This window comes from Podarcis tiliguerta, assembly GCF_965153285.1.
Source record: "Podarcis tiliguerta genome assembly, chromosome: 10".
Classification (NCBI taxonomy): domain Eukaryota; kingdom Metazoa; phylum Chordata; class Lepidosauria; order Squamata; family Lacertidae; genus Podarcis; species Podarcis tiliguerta.
In genome coordinates this window covers 177,766-189,940 of record NC_139543.1, presented here as the reverse complement: position 1 = coordinate 189,940, position 12,175 = coordinate 177,766, and the positions used below count along the sequence as shown (strand labels likewise).

General features: G+C 37.8%; 1 protein-coding gene and 1 long non-coding RNA gene across 2 annotated transcripts in view; one reads left to right on the top strand and one right to left on the bottom strand.

Moving 5' to 3' along the window:
- NUDT5 (nudix hydrolase 5) overlaps window positions 1-12,175 on the top strand; it is a 1,423,229-nt gene that overhangs the window by 1,267,166 nt on the left and 143,888 nt on the right. The gene's annotated exons all lie outside the window — the stretch shown is intronic.
- Window positions 1-12,175, bottom strand: part of LOC310658277 — a 332,943-nt gene that overhangs the window by 216,096 nt on the left and 104,672 nt on the right. The window lies entirely within an intron of this gene.

Below are 12,175 nucleotides of genomic sequence, written 5' to 3'. Positions count from 1 at the left end.
CATTACATACACTTTGCGATTTCTGGGTCGATGTGCATTTACACCAAAGAAAACGACTTGAAATAAGCGAAATCCAAGATTCTTATTTCTATGGAGATGGAACCCAAATCTACCTGTTTTGCTTTGTTTAGATTTATTAAACTTCGCTTGGCTATTTGTGGGTGAATGAACACCGAAAGAAAAATCCAAGCTTATTCGTCCTCTTTCTATGGAGATGGAACCAAAACACCAATACTTGATTTGGGTCGAAAACAAACATTTCACTCTGTTCTTTTTGGCTGAATGTGCCTTCCAGACCCAAAAACACCAATTTTAAATAAGCCCAATGAGAGCGTGATTGTCTTCTTTTTATGCAATATGGAACCCAAAACACCGTTTTACTTCTGTTACGAGAGATTCTGGTGCGCACTCAAAAAACACATTTCAATGTGAATTGAAAGAAGCCGTATCAAACCTTATTTGTCTTCTTTCTACGCATATGGAAGCGAAAAGACGTTGTTTTGTTATTTTGGTCTCATTGCATACACTTTGCAATTTATGGGGTCCATAGAACACGACGAAATAAGCGAAATCCAAGATTCTTCTATGGAGGTGGAACTCAAATCTACCTGTTTTGCTTTGTTTAGATTTATTACACTTCGCTTGTCTTTTGGTGGGTGAATGAACACCGAAAGAAAAATCCAAGCTTATTCGTCCTCTTTCTATGGAGATGGAACCAAAACACCAATACCTGATTTGGGCTGAAAACAAACATTTCACTCTGCTATTTTTGGTTGAATGTGCCTTCCAGACCCAAGAACACCAAATTGAAATAAGCCTAATCAGAGCGTTGTTATCTTCCTTTTATGTAGATGGAACCCAAAACACCATTTTCCTTTGGTTGGGTATGATTCTGGTGCACACCCAAAAAACACCATGCGAATAGAAAAAATCCCAAACAAAGCTTATTCGTCTTCTTTCTACACATATGGAAGGGAAAAGACGGTGTTTTGTTATTTTGGTCTCATTACATACACTTTGCGATTTCTGGGTCGATGTGCATTTACACCAAAGAAAACGACTTGAAATAAGCGAAATCCAAGATTTTTATTTCTATGGAGATGGAACCCAAATCTACTTGTTTTGCTTTGTTTAGATTTATTAAACTTCGCTTGGCTATTTGTGGGTGAATGAACACCGAAAGAAAAATCCAAGCTTATTCGTCACCTTTCTATGGAGATGGAACCAAGACACCAATACTTGATTTGGGCTGAAAACAAACATTTCACTCTGCTATTTTTGGCTGAATGTGCCCTCCAAGCCCCAAAACACCAATTTTAAATAAGCCCAATGAGAGCGTGATTGTCTTCTTTTTATGCAATATGGAACCCAAAACACCGTTTTACTTCTGTTACGAGAGATTCTGGTGCGCACTCAAAAAACACATTTCAATGTGAATTGAAAGAAGCCGTATCAAACCTTATTTGTCTTCTTTCTACGCATATGGAAGCGAAAAGACGTTGTTTTGTTATTTTGGTATCATTGCATACACTTTGCAATTTATGGGGTCCATAGAACACGACGAAATAAGCGAAATCCAAGATTCTCCTTTCTATGGAGATGGAACCCAAATCTACCTGTTTTGCTTTGTTTAGATTTATTACACTTCGCTTGTCTTTTGGTGGGTGAATGAACACCGAAAGAAAAATCCAAGCTTATTCGTCCTCTTTCTATGGAGATGGAACCAAAACACCAATACTTGATTTGGGTCGAAAACAAACATTTCACTCTGTTCTTTTTGGCTGAATGTGCCTTCCAGACCCAAAAACACCAATTTTAAATAAGCCCAATGAGAGCGTGATTGTCTTCTTTTTATGCAATATGGAACCCAAAACACCGTTTTACTTCTGTTACGAGAGATTCTGGTGCGCACTCAAAAAACACATTTCAATGTGAATTGAAAGAAGCCGTATCAAACCTTATTTGTCTTCTTTCTACGCATATGGAAGCGAAAAGACGTTGTTTTGTTATTTTGGTCTCATTGCATACACTTTGCAATTTATGGGGTCCATAGAACACGACGAAATAAGCGAAATCCAAGATTCTTCTTTCTATGGAGATGGAACTCAAATCTACCTGTTTTGCTTTGTTTAGATTTATTACACTTCGCTTGTCTTTTGGTGGGTGAATGAACACCGAAAGAAAAATCCAAGCTTATTCGTCCTCTTTCTATGGAGATGGAACCAAAACACCAATACCTGATTTGGGCTGAAAACAAACATTTCACTCTGCTATTTTTGGTTGAATGTGCCTTCCAGACCCAAGAACACCAAATTGAAATAAGCCTAATCAGAGCGTTGTTATCTTCCTTTTATGTAGATGGAACCCAAAACACCATTTTCCTTTGGTTGGGTATGATTCTGGTGCACACCCAAAAAACACCATGCGAATAGAAAAAATCCCAAACAAAGCTTATTCGTCTTCTTTCTACACATATGGAAGGGAAAAGACGGTGTTTTGTTATTTTGGTCTCAATACATACACTTTGCGATTTCTGGGTCGATGTGCATTTACACCAAAGAAAACGACTTGAAATAAGCGAAATCCAAGATTTTTATTTCTATGGAGATGGAACCCAAATCTACTTGCTTTGCTTTGTTTAGATTTATTAAACTTCGCTTGGCTATTTGTGGGTGAATGAACACCGAAAGAAAAATCCAAGCTTATTCGTCACCTTTCTATGGAGATGGAACCAAGACACCAATACTTGATTTGGGCTGAAAACAAACATTTCACTCTGCTATTTTTGGCTGAATGTGCCTTCCAGACCCAAAAACACCAATTTTAAATAAGCCCAATGAGAGCGTGATTGTCTTCTTTTTATGCAATATGGAACCCAAAACACCGTTTTACTTCTGTTACGAGAGATTCTGGTGCGCACTCAAAAAACACATTTCAATGTGAATTGAAAGAAGCCGTATCAAACCTTATTTGTCTTCTTTCTACGCATATGGAAGCGAAAAGACGTTGTTTTGTTATTTTGGTCTCATTGCATACACTTTGCAATTTATGGGGTCCATAGAACACGACGAAATAAGCGAAATCCAAGATTCTTCTATGGAGATGGAACTCAAATCTACCTGTTTTGCTTTGTTTAGATTTATTACACTTCGCTTGTCTTTTGGTGGGTGAATGAACACCGAAAGAAAAATCCAAGCTTATTCGTCCTCTTTCTATGGAGATGGAACCAAAACACCAATACCTGATTTGGGCTGAAAACAAACATTTCACTCTGCTATTTTTGGTTGAATGTGCCTTCCAGACCCAAGAACACCAAATTGAAATAAGCCTAATCAGAGCGTTGTTATCTTCCTTTTATGTAGATGGAACCCAAAACACCATTTTCCTTTGTTTGGGTATGATTCTGGTGCACACCCAAAAAACACCATGCGAATAGAAAAAATCCCAAACAAAGCTTATTCGTCTTCTTTCTACACATATGGAAGGGAAAAGACGGTGTTTTGTTATTTTGGTCTCATTACATACACTTTGCGATTTCTGGGTCGATGTGCATTTACACCAAAGAAAACGACTTGAAATAAGCGAAATCCAAGATTTTTATTTCTATGGAGATGGAACCCAAATCTACTTGTTTTGCTTTGTTTAGATTTATTAAACTTCGCTTGGCTATTTGTGGGTGAATGAACACCGAAAGAAAAATCCAAGCTTATTCGTCACCTTTCTATGGAGATGGAACCAAAACACCAATACTTGATTTGGGTCGAAAACAAACATTTCACTCTGTTCTTTTTGGCTGAATGTGCCTTCCAGACCCAAAAACACCAATTTTAAATAAGCCCAATGAGAGCGTGATTGTCTTCTTTTTATGCAATATGGAACCCAAAACACCGTTTTACTTCTGTTACGAGAGATTCTGGTGCGCACTCAAAAAACACATTTCAATGTGAATTGAAAGAAGCCGTATCAAACCTTATTTGTCTTCTTTCTACGCATATGGAAGCGAAAAGACGTTGTTTTGTTATTTTGGTCTCATTGCATACACTTTGCAATTTATGGGGTCCATAGAACACGACGAAATAAGCGAAATCCAAGATTCTTCTTTCTATGGAGATGGAACTCAAATCTACCTGTTTTGCTTTGTTTAGATTTATTACACTTCGCTTGTCTTTTGGTGGGTGAATGAACACCGAAAGAAAAATCCAAGCTTATTCGTCCTCTTTCTATGGAGATGGAACCAAAACACCAATACCTGATTTGGGCTGAAAACAAACATTTCACTCTGCTATTTTTGGTTGAATGTGCCTTCCAGACCCAAGAACACCAAATTGAAATAAGCCTAATCAGAGCGTTGTTATCTTCCTTTTATGTAGATGGAACCCAAAACACCATTTTCCTTTGGTCGGGTATGATTCTGGTGCACACCCAAAAAACACCATGCGAATAGAAAAAATCCCAAACAAAGCTTATTCGTCTTCTTTCTACACATATGGAAGGGAAAGGACGGTGTTTTGTTATTTTGGTCTCATTACATACACTTTGCGATTTCTGGGTCGATGTGCATTTACACCAAAGAAAACGACTTGAAATAAGCGAAATCCAAGATTCTTATTTCTATGGAGATGGAACCCAAATCTACCTGTTTTGCTTTGTTTAGATTTATTAAACTTCGCTTGGCTATTTGTGGGTGAATGAACACCGAAAGAAAAATCCAAGCTTATTCGTCCTCTTTCTATGGAGATGGAACCAAAACACCAATACTTGATTTGGGTCGAAAACAAACATTTCACTCTGTTCTTTTTGGCTGAATGTGCCTTCCAGACCCAAAAACACCAATTTTAAATAAGCCCAATGAGAGCGTGATTGTCTTCTTTTTATGCAATATGGAACCCAAAACACCGTTTTACTTCTGTTACGAGAGATTCTGGTGCGCACTCAAAAAACACATTTCAATGTGAATTGAAAGAAGCCGTATCAAACCTTATTTGTCTTCTTTCTACGCATATGGAAGCGAAAAGACGTTGTTTTGTTATTTTGGTCTCATTGCATACACTTTGCAATTTATGGGGTCCATAGAACACGACGAAATAAGCGAAATCCAAGATTCTCCTTTCTATGGAGATGGAACCCAAATCTACCTGTTTTGCTTTGTTTAGATTTATTACACTTCGCTTGTCTTTTGGTGGGTGAATGAACACCGAAAGAAAAATCCAAGCTTATTCGTCCTCTTTCTATGGAGATGGAACCAAAACACCAATACTTGATTTGGGCTGAAAACAAACATTTCACTCTGCTATTTTTGGTTGAATGTGCCTTCCAGACCCAAGAACACCAAATTGAAATAAGCCTAATCAGAGCGTTGTCATCTTCCTTTTATGTAGATGGAACCCAAAACACCATTTTGCTTTGGTTGGGTATGATTCTGGTGCACACCCAAAATACACCATGCGAATAGAAATTAGCCCAAACAAAGCTTATTCGTCTTCTTTCTACACATATGGAAGGGAAAAGACGGTGTTTTGTTATTTTGGTCTCATTACATACATTTTGCGATTTCTGGGTCGATGTGCATTAACACCATAGAGCACGACTTGAAATAAGTGAAAGCCAAGATTTTCCTTTCTATGTAGATGGAACCCAAAACACCGTTTTGCTTCTGTTAGGAGTGATTCTGGTGCGCATCCAAGAAACACCATTTGAATTGAAATAGCCAAATCAGAGCTTGAAATAAGCGAAATCCAAGATTCTTCATTCTATGTAGATGGAACACAAAACAATCTGATTTGCTTCGTTTAGGCTTATTACACTTCGCCTTGCTATTTGTGGGTGAATGAACAACGAAAGAACAAATTAAGCTCATATATTTCTATTGAGATGGAACCAAAGCACTTGTGCTTGATTTGGGCTGAAAACAAACAGTTTACTCTGCTATTTTTGGTTGAATGTGCCTTCCAGACCCAAAAACAACAAATTGAAATAAGCCTAATCAGAGCGTTGTTATCTTCCTTTTATGTAGGTGGAACCCAAAACACCTTTTTGCCTTGGTTGGGGATGTTTCTTGTGGACTCCCAAAAAACACCATGCGAATAGAAATAAGCCCAACCAAAGCTTATTCGTCTTCTTTCTACACATATGGAAGGGAAAAGACGGTGTTTTGTTATTTTGGTCTCATTACATACACTTTGCGATTTCTGGGTCGATGTGCATTTACACCACAGAAAACGACTTGAAATAAGCGAAATCCAAATTCTTATTTCTATGGAGATGGAACCCACATCTACCTGTTTTGTTTAGATTTATTACACTTCGCTTGGCTATTTGTGGGTGAATGAACACCGAAAGAAAAATCCAAGCTTATTCGTCCTCTTTCTATGGAGATGGAACCAAAACACCAATACTTGATTTGGGTCGAAAACAAACATTTCACTCTGTTCTTTTTGGCTGAATGTGCCTTCCAGACCCAAAAACACCAATTTTAAATAAGCCCAATGAGAGCGTGATTGTCTTCTTTTTATGCAATATGGAACCCAAAACACCGTTTTACTTCTGTTACGAGAGATTCTGGTGCGCACTCAAAAAACACATTTCAATGTGAATTGAAAGAAGCCGTATCAAACCTTATTTGTCTTCTTTCTACGCATATGGAAGCGAAAAGACGTTGTTTTGTTATTTTGGTCTCATTGCATACACTTTGCAATTTATGGGGTCCATAGAACACGACGAAATAAGCGAAATCCAAGATTCTTCTTTCTATGGAGATGGAACTCAAATCTACCTGTTTTGCTTTGTTTAGATTTATTACACTTCGCTTGTCTTTTGGTGGGTGAATGAACACCGAAAGAAAAATCCAAGCTTATTCGTCCTCTTTCTATGGAGATGGAACCAAAACACCAATACCTGATTTGGGCTGAAAACAAACATTTCACTCTGCTATTTTTGGTTGAATGTGCCTTCCAGACCCAAGAACACCAAATTGAAATAAGCCTAATCAGAGCGTTGTTATCTTCCTTTTATGTAGATGGAACCCAAAACACCATTTTCCTTTGGTCGGGTATGATTCTGGTGCACACCCAAAAAACACCATGCGAATAGAAAAAATCCCAAACAAAGCTTATTCGTCTTCTTTCTACACATATGGAAGGGAAAGGACGGTGTTTTGTTATTTTGGTCTCATTACATACACTTTGCGATTTCTGGGTCGATGTGCATTTACACCAAAGAAAACGACTTGAAATAAGCGAAATCCAAGATTCTTATTTCTATGGAGATGGAACCCAAATCTACCTGTTTTGCTTTCTTTAGATTTATTAAACTTCGCTTGGCTATTTGTGGGTGAATGAACACCGAAAGAAAAATCCAAGCTTATTCGTCCTCTTTCTATGGAGATGGAACCAAAACACCAATACTTGATTTGGGTCGAAAACAAACATTTCACTCTGTTCTTTTTGGCTGAATGTGCCTTCCAGACCCAAAAACACCAATTTTAAATAAGCCCAATGAGAGCGTGATTGTCTTCTTTTTATGCAATATGGAACCCAAAACACCGTTTTACTTCTGTTACGAGAGATTCTGGTGCGCACTCAAAAAACACATTTCAATGTGAATTGAAAGAAGCCGTATCAAACCTTATTTGTCTTCTTTCTACGCATATGGAAGCGAAAAGACGTTGTTTTGTTATTTTGGTCTCATTGCATACACTTTGCAATTTATGGGGTCCATAGAACACGACGAAATAAGCGAAATCCAAGATTCTCCTTTCTATGGAGATGGAACCCAAATCTACCTGTTTTGCTTTGTTTAGATTTATTACACTTCGCTTGTCTTTTGGTGGGTGAATGAACACCGAAAGAAAAATCCAAGCTTATTCGTCCTCTTTCTATGGAGATGGAACCAAAACACCAATACTTGATTTGGGCTGAAAACAAACATTTCACTCTGCTATTTTTGGTTGAATGTGCCTTCCAGACCCAAGAACACCAAATTGAAATAAGCCTAATCAGAGCGTTGTCATCTTCCTTTTATGTAGATGGAACCCAAAACACCATTTTGCTTTGGTTGGGTATGATTCTGGTGCACACCCAAAATACACCATGCGAATAGAAATTAGCCCAAACAAAGCTTATTCGTCTTCTTTCTACACATATGGAAGGGAAAAGACGGTGTTTTGTTATTTTGGTCTCATTACATACATTTTGCGATTTCTGGGTCGATGTGCATTAACACCATAGAGCACGACTTGAAATAAGTGAAAGCCAAGATTTTCCTTTCTATGTAGATGGAACCCAAAACACCGTTTTGCTTCTGTTAGGAGTGATTCTGGTGCGCATCCAAGAAACACCATTTGAATTGAAATAGCCAAATCAGAGCTTGAAATAAGCGAAATCCAAGATTCTTCATTCTATGTAGATGGAACACAAAACAATCTGATTTGCTTCGTTTAGGCTTATTACACTTCGCCTTGCTATTTGTGGGTGAATGAACAACGAAAGAACAAATTAAGCTCATATATTTCTATTGAGATGGAACCAAAGCACTTGTGCTTGATTTGGGCTGAAAACAAACAGTTTACTCTGCTATTTTTGGTTGAATGTGCCTTCCAGACCCAAAAACAACAAATTGAAATAAGCCTAATCAGAGCGTTGTTATCTTCCTTTTATGTAGGTGGAACCCAAAACACCTTTTTGCCTTGGTTGGGGATGTTTCTTGTGGACTCCCAAAAAACACCATGCGAATAGAAATAAGCCCAACCAAAGCTTATTCGTCTTCTTTCTACACATATGGAAGGGAAAAGACGGTGTTTTGTTATTTTGGTCTCATTACATACACTTTGCGATTTCTGGGTCGATGTGCATTTACACCACAGAAAACGACTTGAAATAAGCGAAATCCAAATTCTTATTTCTATGGAGATGGAACCCACATCTACCTGTTTTGTTTAGATTTATTACACTTCGCTTGGCTATTTGTGGGTGAATGAACACCGAAAGAAAAATCCAAGCTTATTCGTCCTCTTTCTATGGAGATGGAACCAAAACACCAATACTTGATTTGGGTCGAAAACAAACATTTCACTCTGTTCTTTTTGGCTGAATGTGCCTTCCAGACCCAAAAACACCAATTTTAAATAAGCCCAATGAGAGCGTGATTGTCTTCTTTTTATGCAATATGGAACCCAAAACACCGTTTTACTTCTGTTACGAGAGATTCTGGTGCGCACTCAAAAAACACATTTCAATGTGAATTGAAAGAAGCCGTATCAAACCTTATTTGTCTTCTTTCTACGCATATGGAAGCGAAAAGACGTTGTTTTGTTATTTTGGTCTCATTGCATACACTTTGCAATTTATGGGGTCCATAGAACACGACGAAATAAGCGAAATCCAAGATTCTTCTTTCTATGGAGATGGAACTCAAATCTACCTGTTTTGCTTTGTTTAGATTTATTACACTTCGCTTGTCTTTTGGTGGGTGAATGAACACCGAAAGAAAAATCCAAGCTTATTCGTCCTCTTTCTATGGAGATGGAACCAAAACACCAATACCTGATTTGGGCTGAAAACAAACATTTCACTCTGCTATTTTTGGTTGAATGTGCCTTCCAGACCCAAGAACACCAAATTGAAATAAGCCTAATCAGAGCGTTGTTATCTTTCTTTTATGTAGATGGAACCCAAAACACCATTTTCCTTTGGTCGGGTATGATTCTGGTGCACACCCAAAAAACACCATGCGAATAGAAAAAATCCCAAACAAAGCTTATTCGTCTTCTTTCTACACATATGGAAGGGAAAGGACGGTGTTTTGTTATTTTGGTCTCATTACATACACTTTGCGATTTCTGGGTCGATGTGCATTTACACCAAAGAAAACGACTTGAAATAAGCGAAATCCAAGATTCTTATTTCTATGGAGATGGAACCCAAATCTACCTGTTTTGCTTTGTTTAGATTTATTAAACTTCGCTTGGCTATTTGTGGGTGAATGAACACCGAAAGAAAAATCCAAGCTTATTCGTCCTCTTTCTATGGAGATGGAACCAAAACACCAATACTTGATTTGGGTCGAAAACAAACATTTCACTCTGTTCTTTTTGGCTGAATGTGCCTTCCAGACCCAAAAACACCAATTTTAAATAAGCCCAATGAGAGCGTGATTGTCTTCTTTTTATGCAATATGGAACCCAAAACACCGTTTTACTTCTGTTACGAGAGATTCTGGTTTGCACTCAAAAAACACATTTCAATGTGAATTGAAAGAAGCCGTATCAAACCTTATTTGTCTTCTTTCTACGCATATGGAAGCGAAAAGACGTTGTTTTGTTATTTTGGTCTCATTGCATACACTTTGCAATTTATGGGGTCCATAGAACACGACGAAATAAGCGAAATCCAAGATTCTTCTTTCTATGGAGATGGAACTCAAATCTACCTGTTTTGCTTTGTTTAGATTTATTACACTTCGCTTGTCTTTTGGTGGGTGAATGAACACCGAAAGAAAAATCCAAGCTTATTCGTCCTCTTTCTATGGAGATGGAACCAAAACACCAATACCTGATTTGGGCTGAAAACAAACATTTCACTCTGCTATTTTTGGTTGAATGTGCCTTCCAGACCCAAGAACACCAAATTGAAATAAGCCTAATCAGAGCGTTGTTATCTTCCTTTTATGTAGATGGAACCCAAAACACCATTTTCCTTTGGTTGGGTATGATTCTGGTGCACACCCAAAAAACACCATGCGAATAGAAAAAATCCCAAACAAAGCTTATTCGTCTTCTTTCTACACATATGGAAGGGAAAAGACGGTGTTTTGTTATTTTGGTCTCATTACATACACTTTGCGATTTCTGGGTCGATGTGCATTTACACCAAAGAAAACGACTTGAAATAAGCGAAATCCAAGATTTTTATTTCTATGGAGATGGAACCCAAATCTACTTGTTTTGCTTTGTTTAGATTTATTAAACTTCGCTTGGCTATTTGTGGGTGAATGAACACCGAAAGAAAAATCCAAGCTTATTCGTCACCTTTCTATGGAGATGGAACCAAGACACCAATACTTGATTTGGGCTGAAAACAAACATTTCACTCTGCTATTTTTGGCTGAATGTGCCCTCCAAGCCCCAAAACACCAATTTTAAATAAGCCCAATGAGAGTGTGATTGTCTTCTTTTTATGCAATATGGAACCCAAAACACCGTTTTACTTCTGTTACGAGAGATTCTGGTGCGCACTCAAAAAACACATTTCAATGTGAATTGAAAGAAGCCGTATCAAACCTTATTTGTCTTCTTTCTACGCATATGGAAGCGAAAAGACGTTGTTTTGTTATTTTGGTATCATTGCATACACTTTGCAATTTATGGGGTCCATAGAACACGACGAAATAAGCGAAATCCAAGATTCTCCTTTCTATGGAGATGGAACCCAAATCTACCTGTTTTGCTTTGTTTAGATTTATTACACTTCGCTTGTCTTTTGGTGGGTGAATGAACACCGAAAGAAAAATCCAAGCTTATTCGTCCTCTTTCTATGGAGATGGAACCAAAACACCAATACTTGATTTGGGTCGAAAACAAACATTTCACTCTGTTCTTTTTGGCTGAATGTGCCTTCCAGACCCAAAAACACCAATTTTAAATAAGCCCAATGAGAGCGTGATTGTCTTCTTTTTATGCAATATGGAACCCAAAACACCGTTTTACTTCTGTTACGAGAGATTCTGGTGCGCACTCAAAAAACACATTTCAGTGTGAATTGAAAGAAGCCGTATCAAACCTTATTTGTCTTCTTTCTACGCATATGGAAGCGAAAAGACGTTGTTTTGTTATTTTGGTCTCATTGCATACACTTTGCAATTTATGGGGTCCATAGAACACGACGAAATAAGCGAAATCCAAGATTCTTCTTTCTATGGAGATGGAACTCAAATCTACCTGTTTTGCTTTGTTTAGATTTATTACACTTCGCTTGTCTTTTGGTGGGTGAATGAACACCGAAAGAAAAATCCAAGCTTATTCGTCCTCTTTCTATGGAGATGGAACCAAAACACCAATACCTGATTTGGGCTGAAAACAAACATTTCACTCTGCTATTTTTGGTTGAATGTGCCTTCCAGACCCAAGAACACCAAATTGAAATAAGCCTAATCAGAGCGTTGTTATCTTCCTTTTATGTAG